The sequence below is a fragment of the Capra hircus genome, chromosome 19 (assembly GCF_001704415.2).
Source record: "Capra hircus breed San Clemente chromosome 19, ASM170441v1, whole genome shotgun sequence".
NCBI lineage: Eukaryota > Metazoa > Chordata > Mammalia > Artiodactyla > Bovidae > Capra > Capra hircus.
The window spans coordinates 10366410-10383191 of NC_030826.1; the positions used below are offsets into that span (position 1 = coordinate 10366410).

Below are 16782 nucleotides of genomic sequence, written 5' to 3' on the forward strand. Positions count from 1 at the left end.
GAACTGCCTAATCACTTGTTTGAAAAATAATAGTTTACCACATTTAGAGGAAATTTAATTCCCCAATCAAGAAGAGAGAATTAAGACAAACTTACCCACTGTTGTGGGGGAAAAAAACTGAGGCCTTCGACACCTGAGCAAAAACTATATATCAGCCTGTATCTTAGTGTTACTAGGTTGGTGCAGATGTAATCGTGATTTTGGACTGTGAATTTTGAATCATTATAACTAGGCTCAGCACATCATTATTATTCAAAATAGGAACCATTACAATCAACAGATTTTTGCCAATGAGAAATAAGTTTGTTTATTCCTGTAGCATAAAAATCCATGCTTCAGGATTCAGCAAACTCTTGGAAAGCATTTTCTGCCTCCTGCTGGTTGTGGAAGCATTTTCCTGCAGATGCTGTTGAAATGCTTGAAGAAGTAGTAGTCAGTTGCTGAGAGGTCAGGTGAATATGGCTGATGAGGCAAAACTTGATAGCTGATTTTGTAGGAAACTGCAGATCTAGAAATGGTTTGTTATTGTTGTTCAGTCACTAAATCGTGTCCAACTCTTTGTGATATCATGAATTGCAGCATGCCAGGCTTCCCTGTCCTTTGCTGTCTCCCTGAGTTTGCTCAGACCTCGTATCCATTGAGTCAGTGATGCCACCCAACCATCTCATCCTCTGTCACCCCCTTCTCCAGTTGTGGATATGTCTGGTGGTGAAAGTAAAGTCCAGTGATTTAAAGAACAGTATTGCATAGGAAGCTGGAATGTTAGGTCCATGAATCAAGGTAAATTGGACATGGTTAAGCAGGAGATGATAAGCGTGAACATTGACATTTTAGGAATCAGTGAACTAAAATGGATGGGAACGGGCAAATTTAATTCAGATGACCATTTTATCTACTGCCGTGGGCAAGAATCCCTTAGAAGAAATGGAGCCCTCATAGTCAACAAGAGTCCAAAATGCAGTAGTTGGATGCAGTCTCAAAAACGACAGAATGATTCAGCTTGTTTCCAAGGCAAACCATTCAACATCACAGTAATCCAGGTCTATACCCCAACCGCTAATGCCGAAGAAGCTGAAAAGTTCTGTGAAGACCTACAAGACCTTCCAGAACTAACACCAAAAAAAGAGGTCCTTTTCATCATAGGGGACTGGAATGCCAAAGTAGAAAGTCAAGAGATCCTGGAGTAATAGGCAAGTTTGGCCTTGGGGTACAAAATGAAGCAAGGCAAAGGCTAACAGAAGTTTTCCAAGAAAATACACTGGTCGTAGAATGGTTAACTTCCCTAATTTTACATGCTTAGAAGTAAGGCTGGAACCAGAACTCAGAATGGCAGCATCACTAGTAAATTCCATTTCCTGAAACAATGTCCATAGATGGTTGAGTATCCCCATTTGTGGTAGCTGATTGATACCTCTTTCCTTTGTGACGCTAATTATTACATGTCATTTAACATATCAAAACCTTTTATCTATATAAAATCAGCAAGTTGATCACATCATTTTTTCACTTGTATAGTTTCTTCAGTCTCTTCTTTCTACCAGTTTTGTGAAACTTTCCCAGCATCACTTTCCACTTGGTAACACAAATTAATTTATCAACTCTGTTTTTATCTTGGGGTCATCACTCTGGATTCCTGCATGTTCCTATTCCAGTCTGTATTTGGTGGGGTTTTTTTTCTTTCAAAAACCCTCTGCACTATTATTTTTCTCCTGATTTGGATCCCTTATCTTCCCCTTTCTTGATTTTGTTGTTTAGTTGCTAAGTCTTGTCCAACTCTTTTGGGACCTCACGGTCTGTACCAGGCTCCTCTGTCCATGGGATTTCCCAGGCAAAAAAACTGGAGTGGGTTGCCATTTCCTTCTCCAGGGGATCTTCCCGACCCAGGGATCAAACCTGGGTCTGCTGCGTTGCAGGAGAATTCTTTACCGCCTGATCTACCAGGGAAGCCCAGTGCCATGCTGAGCCTTCTCTGTAGTTAGTCTTTTTGGTTGTTTTGGTTTTTTTCTCTAGAAGCTTTTAGATTCATTATCCGAGATAGGGGTCTTTTTTTTTTTTTAAATCAGAGCTCAGGTTTTATTGTTTTTTTATTTTTTGGCTGTGCTGGGTGTTCATTGCTGTACATGGGCTTTCTCTAGTTGCAGTGAGCAGGGGCTACTCTCTAGTTTTGTGCCAGCTTCTCGTTGCAGAGCACAGGCCGTAGGGCACGCAGGCTTCAGTAGCTGCAGCTCAGGGGCTCAGTTGCTGTGGTGCGTGGGCTTTAGTTGCCCCGAGGCATGTGGAATCTTCCCAGACCGGGGATCAAACCCATGTCCCCTATGTTGGCCTGCATACTCTGACCACCAGGCCTCTAGGGAAGTCTGAGATACGGTCTTTTTAAAATTTATTCTGCTAGGCACTCAGGAAACTTGTCAACCTAGTGTCCTCTAGTTTTGAGAAACTTGTATTTTCTGTGTGTCCGTTTACCATGTTTGGTCTCTACTCTTACTATCTGGAATTTATTATTTTGATAATGATATCTATATCATATCTTTTTTATTTTTCTTTATAATTTTCCTCCTAATATTTATCTCATTTGACTTTGTATCCAATTTCTTCAACTTTTCTTCTACAATTTAATATTAAAATGTTTTCCCACTGTCATGTATTTATTTTCAAAAAGCAATTTGTGTTATACTTCCCGCAAAATGGCTTATCTTTTTGAAGATATTTAGTTTCTTCAAGTTTTCAGTACTCTGGGCAATTTTTTTTTTCCCCTTTGTGTGTTCTGTTTCCTGTTGGAAGCTTTCCCCAAAGCCTGGTGATCCTTCTTTTTCTATTTATATTATATATAAAAATAAAGCGCATAAAGCTGAATGGGAACTTTGTATGTTGAAGCAAGGTACAGGAGTGGCAGGCCACCTAGTTTATTGGAACCTCTGTGTATCAGTTCCTATCCATCTTTCCTTTGGGATAGCTCAGTTTTTCTAGTGGTGGGTCTCTATTTTCTTGCCTAGGGATTATAAACCTTGCTCTTGACATTCTAAAGCTAAGCTGGAAGGCAGGTTAGAGATCTTCATGTACTGAGTAGACTTTCACTTAATCTGCTTTGTGGTAAGTCTGACAGTGCCCGCACAAACAGGTCCTGAGTCCAGAACCTTTGGTTTTCTTTGATTAGAGACTATAGTTGATGTATTCTTTAGGACTGGGGCAAGAAGTTGTCTCACAGTGCTAGGTACTATTTATACAGTCTCCTTGCTTTCAGCCCTGTGATCCGTTGTGGAGTTCTGCTGTATTGATACAGATCACTTTGCTTCTTTTCCCTGTCTTTCACTACAGGCTCTCAGATACAGTATTTTCTTTCCATCTGCCCCTGTCCTAATTAATTAATGCTAGTTTCATCAAAGACCAAGTTCAGTGTTTCTGTTTGGAGTTATTATTGAGATAAAAGGTGTTCCAGTTATCTATTGCTGAGTATATAAACCACCCCAATATTTAGTGATTTGAAACAAGAATAGCTTATTTTGCTCACAGCTGTGCAATTTGGGCAAAATAGCGTGACTGTCAGTTGAAGTATCGACTTCCAAGATGGTTTGCTTGTATAACTGGTAAGTTGATTCTGGCTGTTGGTTTGGAGTTCAGCTGGACTTTTGGTTTAGGACCTCAAGTTATTCATGGGCTTCTTGGATTTCCTCATGTCTTGGCACCTGAGTTTTGGCAAGTGTTCTGAAAGATGCAGATTTTCTTGTGACATAACCTTGGGAATCCTAGTCACTTTGCCACATTGTGTTGGCGCAAAGTAGGTCACTAAAGCCAGTGGAGATTCAGAAAGGGAAATTAGACCCACCTCTCAATTCGAGGAGTAAGCAAGGAACTGGCAGTTGTCTTTAATCTCCCACAGGGGCAAAAGTCTTATTTGGTCATCTTGACATGGAAAGCTTACTGTACAAACTAGAATTTCTCTAGGAAGGAGAATGAGGTGATAATTGATCTTGACATCATGTAATGTGAGCAACTGTAGAAAAGGAATTTAGACATGGTTCCTAGAAAGAGGGAAGTGATGAGCCTGTCGGATAACAAAAAGCTGTCTCTCCTGTGGCAGGAGGATATACTCATGTGAGAAAGTGTAAAGCTTTGTCGTACAGTTAGCCAGTGAAGGCTTATTGAGGCCCACATTGGCTCAATGTTTTTTTCACATTGGCTCAATTTTAAAAATTCTTGTGAGTTTTAATTGTGTACAAATGGAATTGCTATTTCCAGAAAGAATGAGTTCCTTGTCTCACTCTATGTGATACCTTTCATGGACCCCTGCCTAGCAGCTCCCTGCCTTGAGCAGAACATTAGCTGGATGAGGCATTTCATTCTTCACACTTTTTTGATACTTGGGTTGTAAATAATGCATTCTGCAAATTTGTTACCATCTAAGAGCTCAACTTCCAAAAACTCAGGTCTTCTAGAATTTGATGAAGTAAATCATGCTTCATCTGATTCATATAGTTTGAGCTCTTAAAGACTTCTGCATCTTGAAGACTCTAAATCTTTATCTACCATTAGCATAGTAATCTTTTTCCTTCATCCCTTACAACCATAATTATTTTGATTACTTTTAGAATAGATCCTCTCCAATTCTACTTTGTTTTGAATTGTACACAACACTTCCGATGGTTATGAGGTTTAACTGTTTTTGTCCTATAAAGCCAATAATTACCATCACTATTTCAGGGTAAACTGTGTATTTCTTATTCCCTAATTTCATACTTGCTTGTATTAAAAAAATCAAGTATACAAAATATATACTTCTGTTTCATGTTCTTTAGTGAGAAATTTGAGCAAGCTCCCAGAAATAATGGAGGACAGAGGAGCCTGGCATCGTGCAGTCCATGGGGTCAGAAAGAGTCAGACACAACTTAGCGACTGAAAAGCATCAGAAATTATATACTTTTTGGAACATTTTATTTAAAATTTATATCCCAAATTGTAGTTAACATTCCATAGTTAACATATACAAATTAGAAATAATAAGTAAAATAGTATAATGAAAGTAACTCATCCCTAACAGTTTTGTCATCTTCCCTATCAATTTTCTTTCGATTAATTTCATAAGAATCTATCTATAAGGCACTTGAATGAAGTGCCTCAAGACAACCATGATGCAGATTTTTTGCCCAATTTGAATAGGAAACATTCAGGAATCTCAGAGCCAATACTCAAACCAGTTTTCTGACTTTGAGATTAGCGCTTTGTTTATTGTAAGCCAGCATAGCAACATTTTCATCCAGGTTAATGCAACAAAAAATGAAGAACTGATTAAAAATTTTTTCTTCTTGCTACATTTGATTTTTCTCTTCTTTATTGCCTATAATGCCTTTTTTACCAGTATCCATCTGTTTTGTGACTTTTACTGTAGATTTCAATGTATAGGTATATCTAGCCCTACATACTTCTCCCCAGGTTTAGATAAGAGGTTTTATGAGGTTTTTCACTTTTTTAAAAAATTAATTATTTATTTTTTTACTTTACAATATTGTGTTGGTTTTGCCATACTTCAACATGAATCCGCCACGGGTGTACACGTGTTCTCAATCCTGAACCCGCCTCCCACCTCCCTCCCCATACCATCCCTCTGGGTCATCCCAGTGCCACTTTTTTTTTTCAGTGCTTATTTGTTTATGTATTTGTGGCTGTGCTGGGTCTGCATTGCTTCGCAGGTTTCTCTCTTGCTGTGTGAAGCGGGGTCTACTCTCCAGTTGTGGTAGAAAGCTTTTCTTCCCCGCGGCCTCTCCTGTTGCTGAGCACAGGCTCTAGGGCACAAGGGCGTCAGTAGCTGGGCTCCGGGGCTCTTGAACACAGGCTCAGTACTTGGGGTGCATGGGCTTAGCTGCGCTGCGACATGTGGGATCTTCCCAGATCAGGGATCAAACCCGAGTCTCCTACATTGGCAGGCGGATTCTTTACCACTGAGCCAGGAGGGAATCCCAACTTTTATTTATTTTGCGGGTGAAGAATAGTTGGGGCGGGTTGTTGCCAGTTTCCACATTTTAAATTGGCTGAGAGTACTAATGTTTTAATTCATGAGTCACAGAACAGTTTTGTAAAATAAGTTTGTCAGATATAAGATTTTTGTTTTTGTTTGTTCTTACTTAACACTGTGGAATATTACTATATCCAAGTAAGATACTTCAGTTGTTTTGATACACTTTTGGAATACATCCTTGTGTTTGTTTTTTTTTTCCCTATGCAAATAAATTTACAACAATTTTGTCGCTTTATTTCTTAATCAGTGATGTTGCAAACATTCTTTATGTTTTTAGTAACAAAGTTGTCTTAGGCTCATTACTTCTGTTATTATTTCCAGGTTTGCATGTTTACATATTGTGTTAAGGCTTATAGATTGACACTTTCCAGAAGTATTAAAAATAAAAAGTGAAAACCCACACACACCTATTCCCCAAAGTAGGATAATCACCACCATATTCTAGACTATTTTCTTTGTATGGATAACTTTTTTTTAATTAAAAACTAAAATCATACCATATGTATTAGTCTTAGATTCTTTTTCAACATATATATCATAACACATTTAATACTGATTTTTAAAACTGTGTTCTTATTACAAAGTGATTATATACAACTTATTGTAGAAAATTCATATTTGTATACTTTCAAAAACTCTTTTCATCCTTCATTCTTTTTCCTGTAAATATTTGTAAGTGAATCATATTCTATTATTTTGACTTGTTTTGTTTTCATTATGTTTTATAAAAACATAATGAACATTTTTCAGTGTCATCACCTATTTTTCACATCTTTTTTTTTGAAATAACTTTCTTTTTGACTGCAAAGTATGTTTATTGTATAAAATTTTGAAACTACAGAAAAACAAAAAAGAAAAAAAACACCTTCATCTAGTTTACCCTTTTTTAACCCCTTTTTTTTTCTGGTTTACCCTTTTTTTTGTATTTAGTGTATTTTTCATTTTCCTATTTGACATTTTTAAGGTGATTCTTTTTGTCATATGCTTCCAGTAATTTGTCCATATTGTTTATTGTGTGTTTTACCATGTTTTGCTTTTTAGATAAAGAAGTTTACATTTTTATCTTTATTCCATTACCTTAGATGTTTCCTTTTGGAGTTGTGCCTAAAATTACCTTCCTGAACCCTTATGATTATATTCCAGTGCATTTCCTTTTAGTCCTTTTATGGTTTTATTCTTTTACTTTTAAATCTTTTATGTATTAAAATATTTTTACCTATCATATAATACAGGAATCTAAATTTCTCTTTTTCAAGTCATTACCTATTTGTGTATTGTTCTGACACTGTTTTCCCAGTGATATTAACATGATAGTTTTCTCTTAGGTTTTGTTGTTATAAATTGAATATTATATTTTTGTAGATAGTTATTAATGGTATATAAAAAGGTACTAGATTTTTATTTGGTAATCTATAATCCTAACATCTTTTTAGCTATAGTTTATCGATTGGGATATGAAAGTTTTTGTAGTAATCAGTTTCATAAAGATCCAAAAGTTTATCTGACTTTGGTGCTGGAATTTCCTCATAGATGGTGTTCTGTGAAACCCCCAACTTGACAAGGTCAATAAAATATTAAAAAGTTGGATCAATTATAGCTAGAACAGCAAATCAGGTAAAATAGCAAATTAAGTAAAATGACATGAGGTGGGAAATGTGGTTTTCATTTTTGAAGGTAAAGCCCTGTGGTAGAATCGAGTTTATCAGCAGGAAGAGTGGAAAAAAGCCTTGGCTATCATTGCCTTACCATGTGCTCTCCACCTCTGTTAAAGGATGTAGATGCTTTCATAGGAAATTGTTTCTAGGTAACGATTTTAAAGCTAAGTATTTACCTAAATTCCAGTTTGGACTGATGGTTGGATTTTGTGCTATAGGTATTTGGGGGAGGAAAAAAAGATTATTAATGCATTTATTTAAATTCTGATTCTTTATGCTACCTACTTTATTTTTGTGACACAAGAGCGAGATTAGGCAGTGTTTTTCCACTAAGCTGACTTCCTTTTGCCCTTGGCTTCCTATCATGTTTTTACTAGATGTCTGTGGGAGGTAGACATGAATGAATGTAGCTTCCTATGACCTTGAACAATTCAGGCATCATTTATGAACGTTAGGCCTAGAGAGCTGTTTATGTGCCTTGTGAACTATTTCATGCAAGGTTTAATTATTCTCTTTATGATTTTTTCTCCTTTGTTCTGTTAATGATATCACCATCCTCATAATCACTTGGAGTCAAAATCTAAGTCTTCTGATGCCATCCTCACCTCCCATACCCAGTATCATTCAAGGCCTGTTGATTCTTCTTATTGCCACACTATCTTCAAATCTGTCCTCTCTTTTCCCTTACTACTGCTGGTTCATGCCTTTATCACCTTTCCCCTGAACATTTCTAGCGACTCTCTAATAGATCTCCTCTTCCAGCCCCGTTTCCCCCAGTCTGTTCCCAAATAAAGCAGCAAAAATAATTTTCTGAAAAATACCTCTGGTTGTGAAACTTTGCTGCTCAAAAATCTTCCCATTCAGGTTGTAGTCTGACCCGACTCTTAAGAAAGCCTCAGGATTCTGAGAAAGGGGGTGATCCTTACCTCAGTCACATACTGCCGTATAGCTATCCAGGCCAGCTTTTCCTGGATCAGCCCAAAGTTGTGAATTTTCTCCCTAAACAGTACAGTTAGCAACGTTATCCACCTGGACGAGGGCGCGTGTTTAAAGAAAAAAAAAATCTTCCCATTCCCTAGAAATCCTCTCTTGCTATTTCTTTCTTATGTCACTTTCTGCCTTCTTTTAGAGCTACTTTTAGGCTTTTCTCTTCTTACCCAGGAGCTTATAAGCTCCATGAGAGGAGACCACAAAAGAAGTATTTTTGGCAGCACCTGCATGGTCTTGCACATACAACTCAAGTGGTAGATTCTTTGAATGAACTGGAAATATCAGTTAAGAGAGAAAATGTACAGTTACATGAAACAAGTTCATTTAATATTCATACTTTTTTATTAGCATCACAAATAAGATTTTTTATTGTCACTCTTACAAGTCTGAATTTTATACAGATTTCTGGACTGGTAACTGATATCCATCAGCTTGTTCAACTTTAGTCCCTGTCTCTTTCCCAGTCGCTTTTCCAAAATTACTACCTTCATCATGAAACATGAGTTTTCTCAATTCAAACTTGGGAAAAAAGCATTTTTACTTTTCTAACAAAGACATCATAGAGCAGATAAATAGATTGGCAAGTGTTTTCCATGTCTTTTCCAAGGCTGTCTGGGCTCAGTTTATTGACAACTTCTTTCAGGTCATCCTCTGGTTTTGGCAGATCCATTGGTGCTGAGTATGAGGTTTTCCAAATCTGGTTGTTATGCTTTTCAGTAAAACCAACAGAGCCTAAATGAAGCTCATCACCATCGGTAATCTTGACATCAACATGAACTTTATTCATGGGCTGCCGTTTTTTGACCATGGGACACATTTTGTCACAAGCAGGACCCGTGCCATGAAAATTAGCCAATTTTTGCCCTGAACATCCTCAGTAATTAGCTTGAATTTTCTAAATGCAATGTCATCATTCTGCAGATTAGCTAAGCTCACTTCAGAAACATGACCCTTGCTATCCAATGTGATTTTGGTTCCTTGAGTTCTCATGACCAGTTTTTCCAATATTTTTATGTTGGACATAGTTGGTGCTTTCACATTATTCCAGTTTTTCTTAGAACATGGATCAACCACTTTTCCTCTAGCCTCCCTTTTTGCTACCTTTTGTAAGGTGCTTATTCTGGCAGACTGCCATGTTGCTGCTCAGTCAAAAGGGAGCATTTCATCTTATTCCACCACAAAATAAAATATAAAATATTTTCAATACAGAAATCCTCTTACATAAAAAAGATTTCATCGTTTTCCATCTTTGAGTTTAATAATCATCTGATTACAAAGCACTATAGAATTTAAAGAATCTTTCATTAAAAAAAAAAGTTTATCTGAGGACTTTCCTGGTGGTCCAGTTAAGACTCCACACTTCCACCGCAGTGGGGCATGAATTTGATTCCAGGTCAAAGAAGTTTCACTTGCCACGTGGTGCAGCAAAAAAAAGTCATAAGAAAGCAAGAGTTGAAGATGCTGTAGTAGACATCATTAAGTTAGATCACATAATTTTTAATTCACATTTAGTAAAACAAAGCTTGTAAAGTTCTGTGCGTTAGGGAAAAAAATGAAGGTTATTGTGGTGGCTTGTTTATTCTATAAGCTGCATAACCAAAGGAAAGAAAAATTAAAGACATTTGGAATAAAAGAGTTTTGGAAAAAAATAAAGTAACTTATTTGCTTCATGTACCCTAAAAGGTTAGGTCAGCCAGGGTTATTGAAGTAATAGGGAATGGGAACATGGGGGTGATTGTGGTATTTCTGTGTTTAAAACTTACACAGTAGGGTAGGAATGTTATACATATTTACTTAGAAGAATATGGTTTGAATAAGTTTGCTTTCCTAAATGACATCTGTCCAAGTGACCTAGCTACTTGGATTCTTTTTCTCAAGATACTAGGTTGCTGACTGTGAAAGTTACCGTTTCTTATTATTCCTGTCACTATAGAAAATTGAGAATTGAGTTAGAAATAAGAAATGTAAATTTCTTAGAATTTCATCTTTTAAAAGAATACAGTATTCCCCTCCATATTTATCGTGGTTAGCTTGTCTTTTTATTGGGTATACTTCGTGAGTCTGTATATCACCTTAGATTAAGTAGTTCCTCAAAAGCTGTTTTGTAGCTTCTGGATTTGATTTTATTTTAAGGGAGCTTTTCTTAGCTTCTGTTTCGGACAGCAGTATTTAAATTAATTAATACTTGCCACTTACACTTAGTCTGATTTATTGAAACTAAGTACCCAAGTTAAGTTTAAATACTGATATCTTTTACTAGTGTGTATTAAATATATTTGAGGCTAAAAATACCCTTTTTTGACTTAATAAGATCTATATCCTATTCAGAAATTTCAGGTTATTTACATTATTTTATTTAGTGAAAACACATAACTTAAGAACCAAAAAAGTTCATCAGTTGTACTGTTCTCTCTTTTTTTGAATACTGAGTAATGGCTTTTTTTTATATTGAAGTATAGTTGATTTACAGTGTGTCAGTGTACAGCAAAGTGATTTAATTGTGTGTGTGTGTTGTGTGTGTGTGTATATATATGCGCACACACACTTCTTTAGATTCTTTTCCATTGTAGGTCATTACAAGATACTGAGTGTAGTGTAGTCAGTGAACATCCCCTCAAAGCACAAGGTGATATTTAAAGAGTTTTTAATTTTACTTTTTTTTTGCTAATGATAGAGTATATGTTTGATCATTTGAGGTTAGAGACAAGGGGAAGGCATTTAATAATGATTATTTACACACTCACTGAAGTGCTTTAACATTCCTTTGATGCCGTTTTTTGTTAAGCACATTTTCCTATGAAGTGTTTGTAGTTGCACAGACCATGTCAATACCTGCTGGTTTTTCCCTCTGTGAAGTATCTGTTCTTTTATAATATATACAGAGATTTATGAGAGACTTCATGATGTGGATGATCAGAAACCCACCAGGACTCATTTTCATATAATTTAGTGCCAGTTGAACACTCTGGGTGTCGGTTGTTGCTGGGACCTGTTTTTGACTCTGTTGAACCTTTACTGGCTGTGGTTTGTCTGGCCATCACATGACTTCTCTGAAAATTCCCCCTCCCCTTCATTTCCAGTAAACTGTTTGAGTAGGAGTGAGTCAGAGTGAAACCAGCTTCCCTGTAACCACAGGGCTTGTTAAAGAATTTGTCAACGTGGACTCTAGAGGGTTTGCATTAAGCTTTGCAGTAACTGCTATGGTTTGTGTTGCGTCAGGAGTTCCACAGAAAAGCTTCCTGCTTTCAAGATCCCTTGCTTGTTTGCAAAGGGTTAAACTGATCAACTTTACCATAATAAACATTAGAAACACGTTAAACCCGTTTATTGTATCATTTAAAGGCTGTGTCAAAGCTACCAAGGCTTATTGTAGTTTCTCTTTTCAAAATCAACCAACCACACCCAACAACGTTAAGTTTATGAAAAGGCCAGGCCTGCTAGATCTTCTTTCAGAGCTGGCTCATGATTTTACCACTAAGTACCATCAAGATTAAGCAATTCCAAGTGGTCTCTTTTGAAGGATTCTGTTGCAGGATATTGCAACTACTAGCACAGTTAGCTTGGGGTACATAAAGGTCACTTACATTTGGTTCAACAAGAAAAGGTAGCACTTAAAATAGTTATGTAGTTGTAGTTTTTAAGCACATGTAGCATGGTTATGGTGGAACCCCTAATGCCTCATTTTATTTGCTTTCTCGGGAAGGCTTCACTTTATTTTGAATTCTTCTCGCCTCCACTCCACTCCCAGACTTTTGATCTTTCTTCCTTTTCCTACTCTTCTGTTTCTTTAACCCATTCTTAGAATGGTATTAACAGGAAAGAGAGTTTCGCAGTTTGACACAAACTGCCGAATGAATGGCCACTGGAAAACTCATTGTGCATTCCTAAATCCATTTGTTTTTACCTGTTCATTTCTGTATTTAATCACTTCATCTTGGGCAGACTTTTATTTTAAATATAAATTTAATGAATACATTTAAATTAAACCGCCTAAAAATCATTTTTATTCTGCTTACCTTTTTTTTGGTAACAAAATCAGTTTAGGGAAAAGAACATGACAGAAAATTTTGAGCTAATTATTTTTCACAGGAAAGACTACTACAGAATAATGGAAGTTTAAAATTGTTTATATTCTAGAAGAGAAACATTTGTTTTGAAGATCAGGCAATTCTAGTTGAAATTAGATGGTTTAAAAATGAAAATAGAGGTTAACACAGTCATTTTCAAAGCAATGAGTAATGTGTAAGATTCTTCTTGTTAGTTTGCTTTAAACACTGTAGAAAAATATAATTTTGTTACATGTCTGCTTTGTTCTTCTCATTTGCACACCTATTTACAGATACGTGGTAGGGGGACAAGCAGTGAACACGCATTAGGTTACCTTTGTTAAACTAATTTAAAGATTTTATTCAGGTTTGTGTTTCAAAGACCTTTTGTATAGTGCCTTTAGAAAGTCCCCTTCCACTGAAACTTGGACTGATGGACTTCATGTATACTGTGCTTTTGCTCATGGGTTTGCAAATCAGTAATATGCTAAATACAGACCCACCCTCTGTTGTATCTGCTGAATGCTCCTAGGGATTCTGGCCTAAGATGAGAGTTGATTCAAGACATGGACTGTTCATTTCCTATTTCAAAAGGTGATTTTGTTTCTAATTAGTCAAGGTTCTTGGTTTATCGTAATAGATCTGGAATTCTCTCTTGCTGAGTATTTAAGGAAATTTTTCTTGGTAGTGTTCTACCCATTTTCCTGTCTTGGGCCTTAAAATGTAACAACATGACTATCCTGCTCTTAAACTAAAGAGTTATGTGTAAGTGGGCGTGGTCATTAGTTCATTTCTCCTCTCAAAAGTAGGCATGTACTCTATAGACTCGCTTCTCCACATTCCCTGATAAGGGTCTTCATCCAATAATTTATCAAAACTTACAAAAACTTATATTTTTACTACTTCTTGAGCTAAAGACTTCAGTAAGTTTATAGGCTGTTATTTAAGTCTGTGCTTCCATTAGCTTGTTTTAAATTTCCCTGTTTCATGTTATAAAGGGTGCCACCCTCATTCTAGTATTGTAAGGTTTTTTTTAACACTTCCCTTTTCTTCTTTTCATAAATTTTCATCCACTTTTCATAACTTAGAAATGTCAGTTACCTTTTCAGCCTTTCTAGAGAAAACAATTGTTTACTTTTTGTATCTAATATCCCCAAAACTCTGATCATTTTAATTCCCCCAGGTATCTTTATTTAATTCTTCTATATCTTTTCTAACATGAAATTGTCAGAACTGCACATGATTTTTTACTATTAATATGTTTGTGTATTTTCAGATGTCTACAACTGCAGACCTGTTTGGCAGTGAATTTTGCTAATTTTTCAAATAAATTGTTTAATAAACTGTTTACTTGGGAGACCACACTCAGTTCCCTTTCCTTTGTTCATAACTTAAAACTTTCGTAATCCGTCATTTTATATTTAAATAATCCCTAAATATGTTCTCCTACTGTTGTCCACTTTGAAACTTACCTGCCGTGTTTCCTCCTTCTCAAGTTTACGTGATCCTTGAATTTATTGCCATGATTTTGGCACTTCCTACCTTAAAATTCTAATTTCAACTATAGATTTGGAAGTTAAGCTCTGTTCCTTTTTCCAGGACCATTTACAGACTTGTTTAGTGGGATGATTGGTTCTGTCTTAGGAAAGAATCCTACTATTTGCTCTTTCATTATAGAGATGATCCCATTTATCTTTATCCTTTGTTTTCAGTCTTTAAATTTCCCTTCCCTGACAGCTTTGTAAATTCTGTACTGACCTGGTTTTCATAGCTTTGCATGTTTAAGTTTATCTCAACCATTTTTAGTTTTTTCTTTTTCATTCACAGACTCATTTTCTTGTTCTTACATACACAGCAGATTGTCATATGATTTTTGTTTTTTAAATTCCAGTTTGAATCTGGAAATAAAAGTTATTTATTAGTTACTTGTAACCAAAATACAATCAATTATAAATGCTAAAAATAGAGGGTGATTTTTTTTTTTCCCTCTCTAGCATCAAATAAGATTTGGTAAATACCCTTTCTGGTGAGACATGAGGCTATCACATGAGGAGATACTGGCTTCAGACAGGAAAAAGAGAAGAAAAGAAAAATGCATTACTTGTGTAATGTGTCATTTCTAATAAATCTTGCATACTCAGACATTTTCCCTGAATGTCAAGAGCACTGTTGTTCTTCTTGGGCAACAGTGTTCATTGTTATTTCAAGTAGAGGCTGGCAGGCACTGATAGGAGGGGATGCCTGCCTGCCTGCCTTCCTAAAAATCACCATATGGTTTCTTTTCAACAGAAATCTAAGCAGGGATAGAGAGAGGAAAAGAAAGCAGCAGATACTGGCTGGTTTTACTGCTGATAACTTGGACTACGTTGCTGTTGTTCAGTAACTAAGTCAGGTCTGATTCTTTGCAATGCCATGGACTGCAGCATGCCAGTCTCCTCTGTTCTTCCCTATCTCCCAGAGTTTGCTCAAATTCATATCCATTGAGTCCACTGATGCCATCCAACCATCTCATCCTCTGCCACCCCGTTTTCCTTTTGCCTTCAATCTTTCCCAGCATCAGGATCTTTTCCAGTGAGTCACCTCTTCACACAAAGCTTTGGAGCTTCAGCTTCAGCATCAATCCTTCAGTGAATATTCAGGATTGATTTCCTTTAGGATTGACTGGCTTGATTTTGCATTCCAAGGGACTCTGAAGAGTCTTCTCCAGCACCACAACTCGAAAGGATCAGTTCTTTGGCATTCAGCCTTCTTTATGATACAACTCTCATATCCATACATGGCTACTGGGAAACCATAGCTTTGACTATACAGACCTTTGTTGGCAAAGTGATGTCTTTGCTTTTTAATACGCTGGCTAGGTTTGTCATAGCTTTCCTTCCAAGGAGCAAGCATCTTTTAATTTCATGGCTAGAGTCACCATCTACAGTGATTTTGGAACCCAGGATAATAAAATCTGTCACTGCTTCCACTTTTCCCCCTTCTGTTTGCCGTGAAGTGATAGGACTGGGAGGAAAAAGCTCTGAATGGTTACCTGGACCTTCCAAAAAAGGTTCTCTGCTGTTTATCTGAAAATGTTAACAAATGCTGAGGGTAAGCCCCTAAGAAAGCCTCCTAAAACCTTACTTATTCCATCTCTTCTTCCTCCTAGACCACCCAGTAGTTGATTTGTGAGTTTTAAGGTAAGTTTTAAGATAAGTGGGCTTCCCTGGTGGCTCAGATGGTAAAGGGTCTGCCTGCCATGCGGAAGACCCAGGTTCAATCCCTGGGTTGGGAAGATTCCCTGGAGAAGGAAATGGCAACCCACTCCAGTATTCTTGCCTGGAAAATCCTATGGACAGAGGATCCTGGTAGGCTATAGTCCATGGGGTCAGAAAGAGTTGGACACAACTGAGCAACTTCACTTACTTTTAAGATAAGTAATAATGCTATGGTGACCATTACAGGTGTAAATAACTAAAAAAATTTCCTCTTATTTTCTGGAGACAAGAATATGTTGATTAAGAATTGGCATTCAGAAATAGTAACCTCCTCTACCATTACCCTCTTTTCATGGAGTATTTGGTAAACCAGTTGGTTGTACAAGGCAGGTTTGATAGATTTTCAATTCTTAATGCATTTCCTTCCTTCCCTCCTTCCTGTTTTATAGCCCTCTTCCTGGGTCGGGAAGATCCCCTGGAGAAGGAAATGGCAATCCACTCCAGCGCTCTTGCCTGGAAAATCCCATGGACAGAGGTGCCTGATAAGCTACAGTCCATGGGGTCGAAAAGAGTCGGACACAACTGAGCGACTTCACTCCTTCTTTGATATTACTATGTTGCTCTTCTCTTTTTGAAATTAGAAACTAAATGAAAGCCTCTTATCCCCTTACTTGTTATGTGCTTGAACTGAGCTCACATAGTCTGTGAGTAAGAAATTGGATAAGATATTTTATTTCATCCGGTCTCAGGTTTTGGGGGGCTTCCCAGGGACTTCTGTAGTGGCTCAGACGTTAAAGAATCTGCCTGCAACGCGGTAGACCTGGGTTCAATTCCTAGGTTGGGAAGATCCCCTGAAGGAGGGCATGGCAACCCACTCCAGTATT

At 37.0% G+C, this 16782-nt stretch overlaps 1 protein-coding gene and 1 pseudogene across 1 annotated transcript in view; one reads left to right on the forward strand and one right to left on the reverse strand.

Annotated features, from left to right (window-relative positions):
- Positions 1 to 16782, forward strand: part of VMP1 (vacuole membrane protein 1) — a 127807-nt gene that overhangs the window by 64717 nt on the left and 46308 nt on the right. The gene's annotated exons all lie outside the window — the stretch shown is intronic.
- On the reverse strand, positions 8850 to 9790 carry LOC102191732 (annotated as a pseudogene).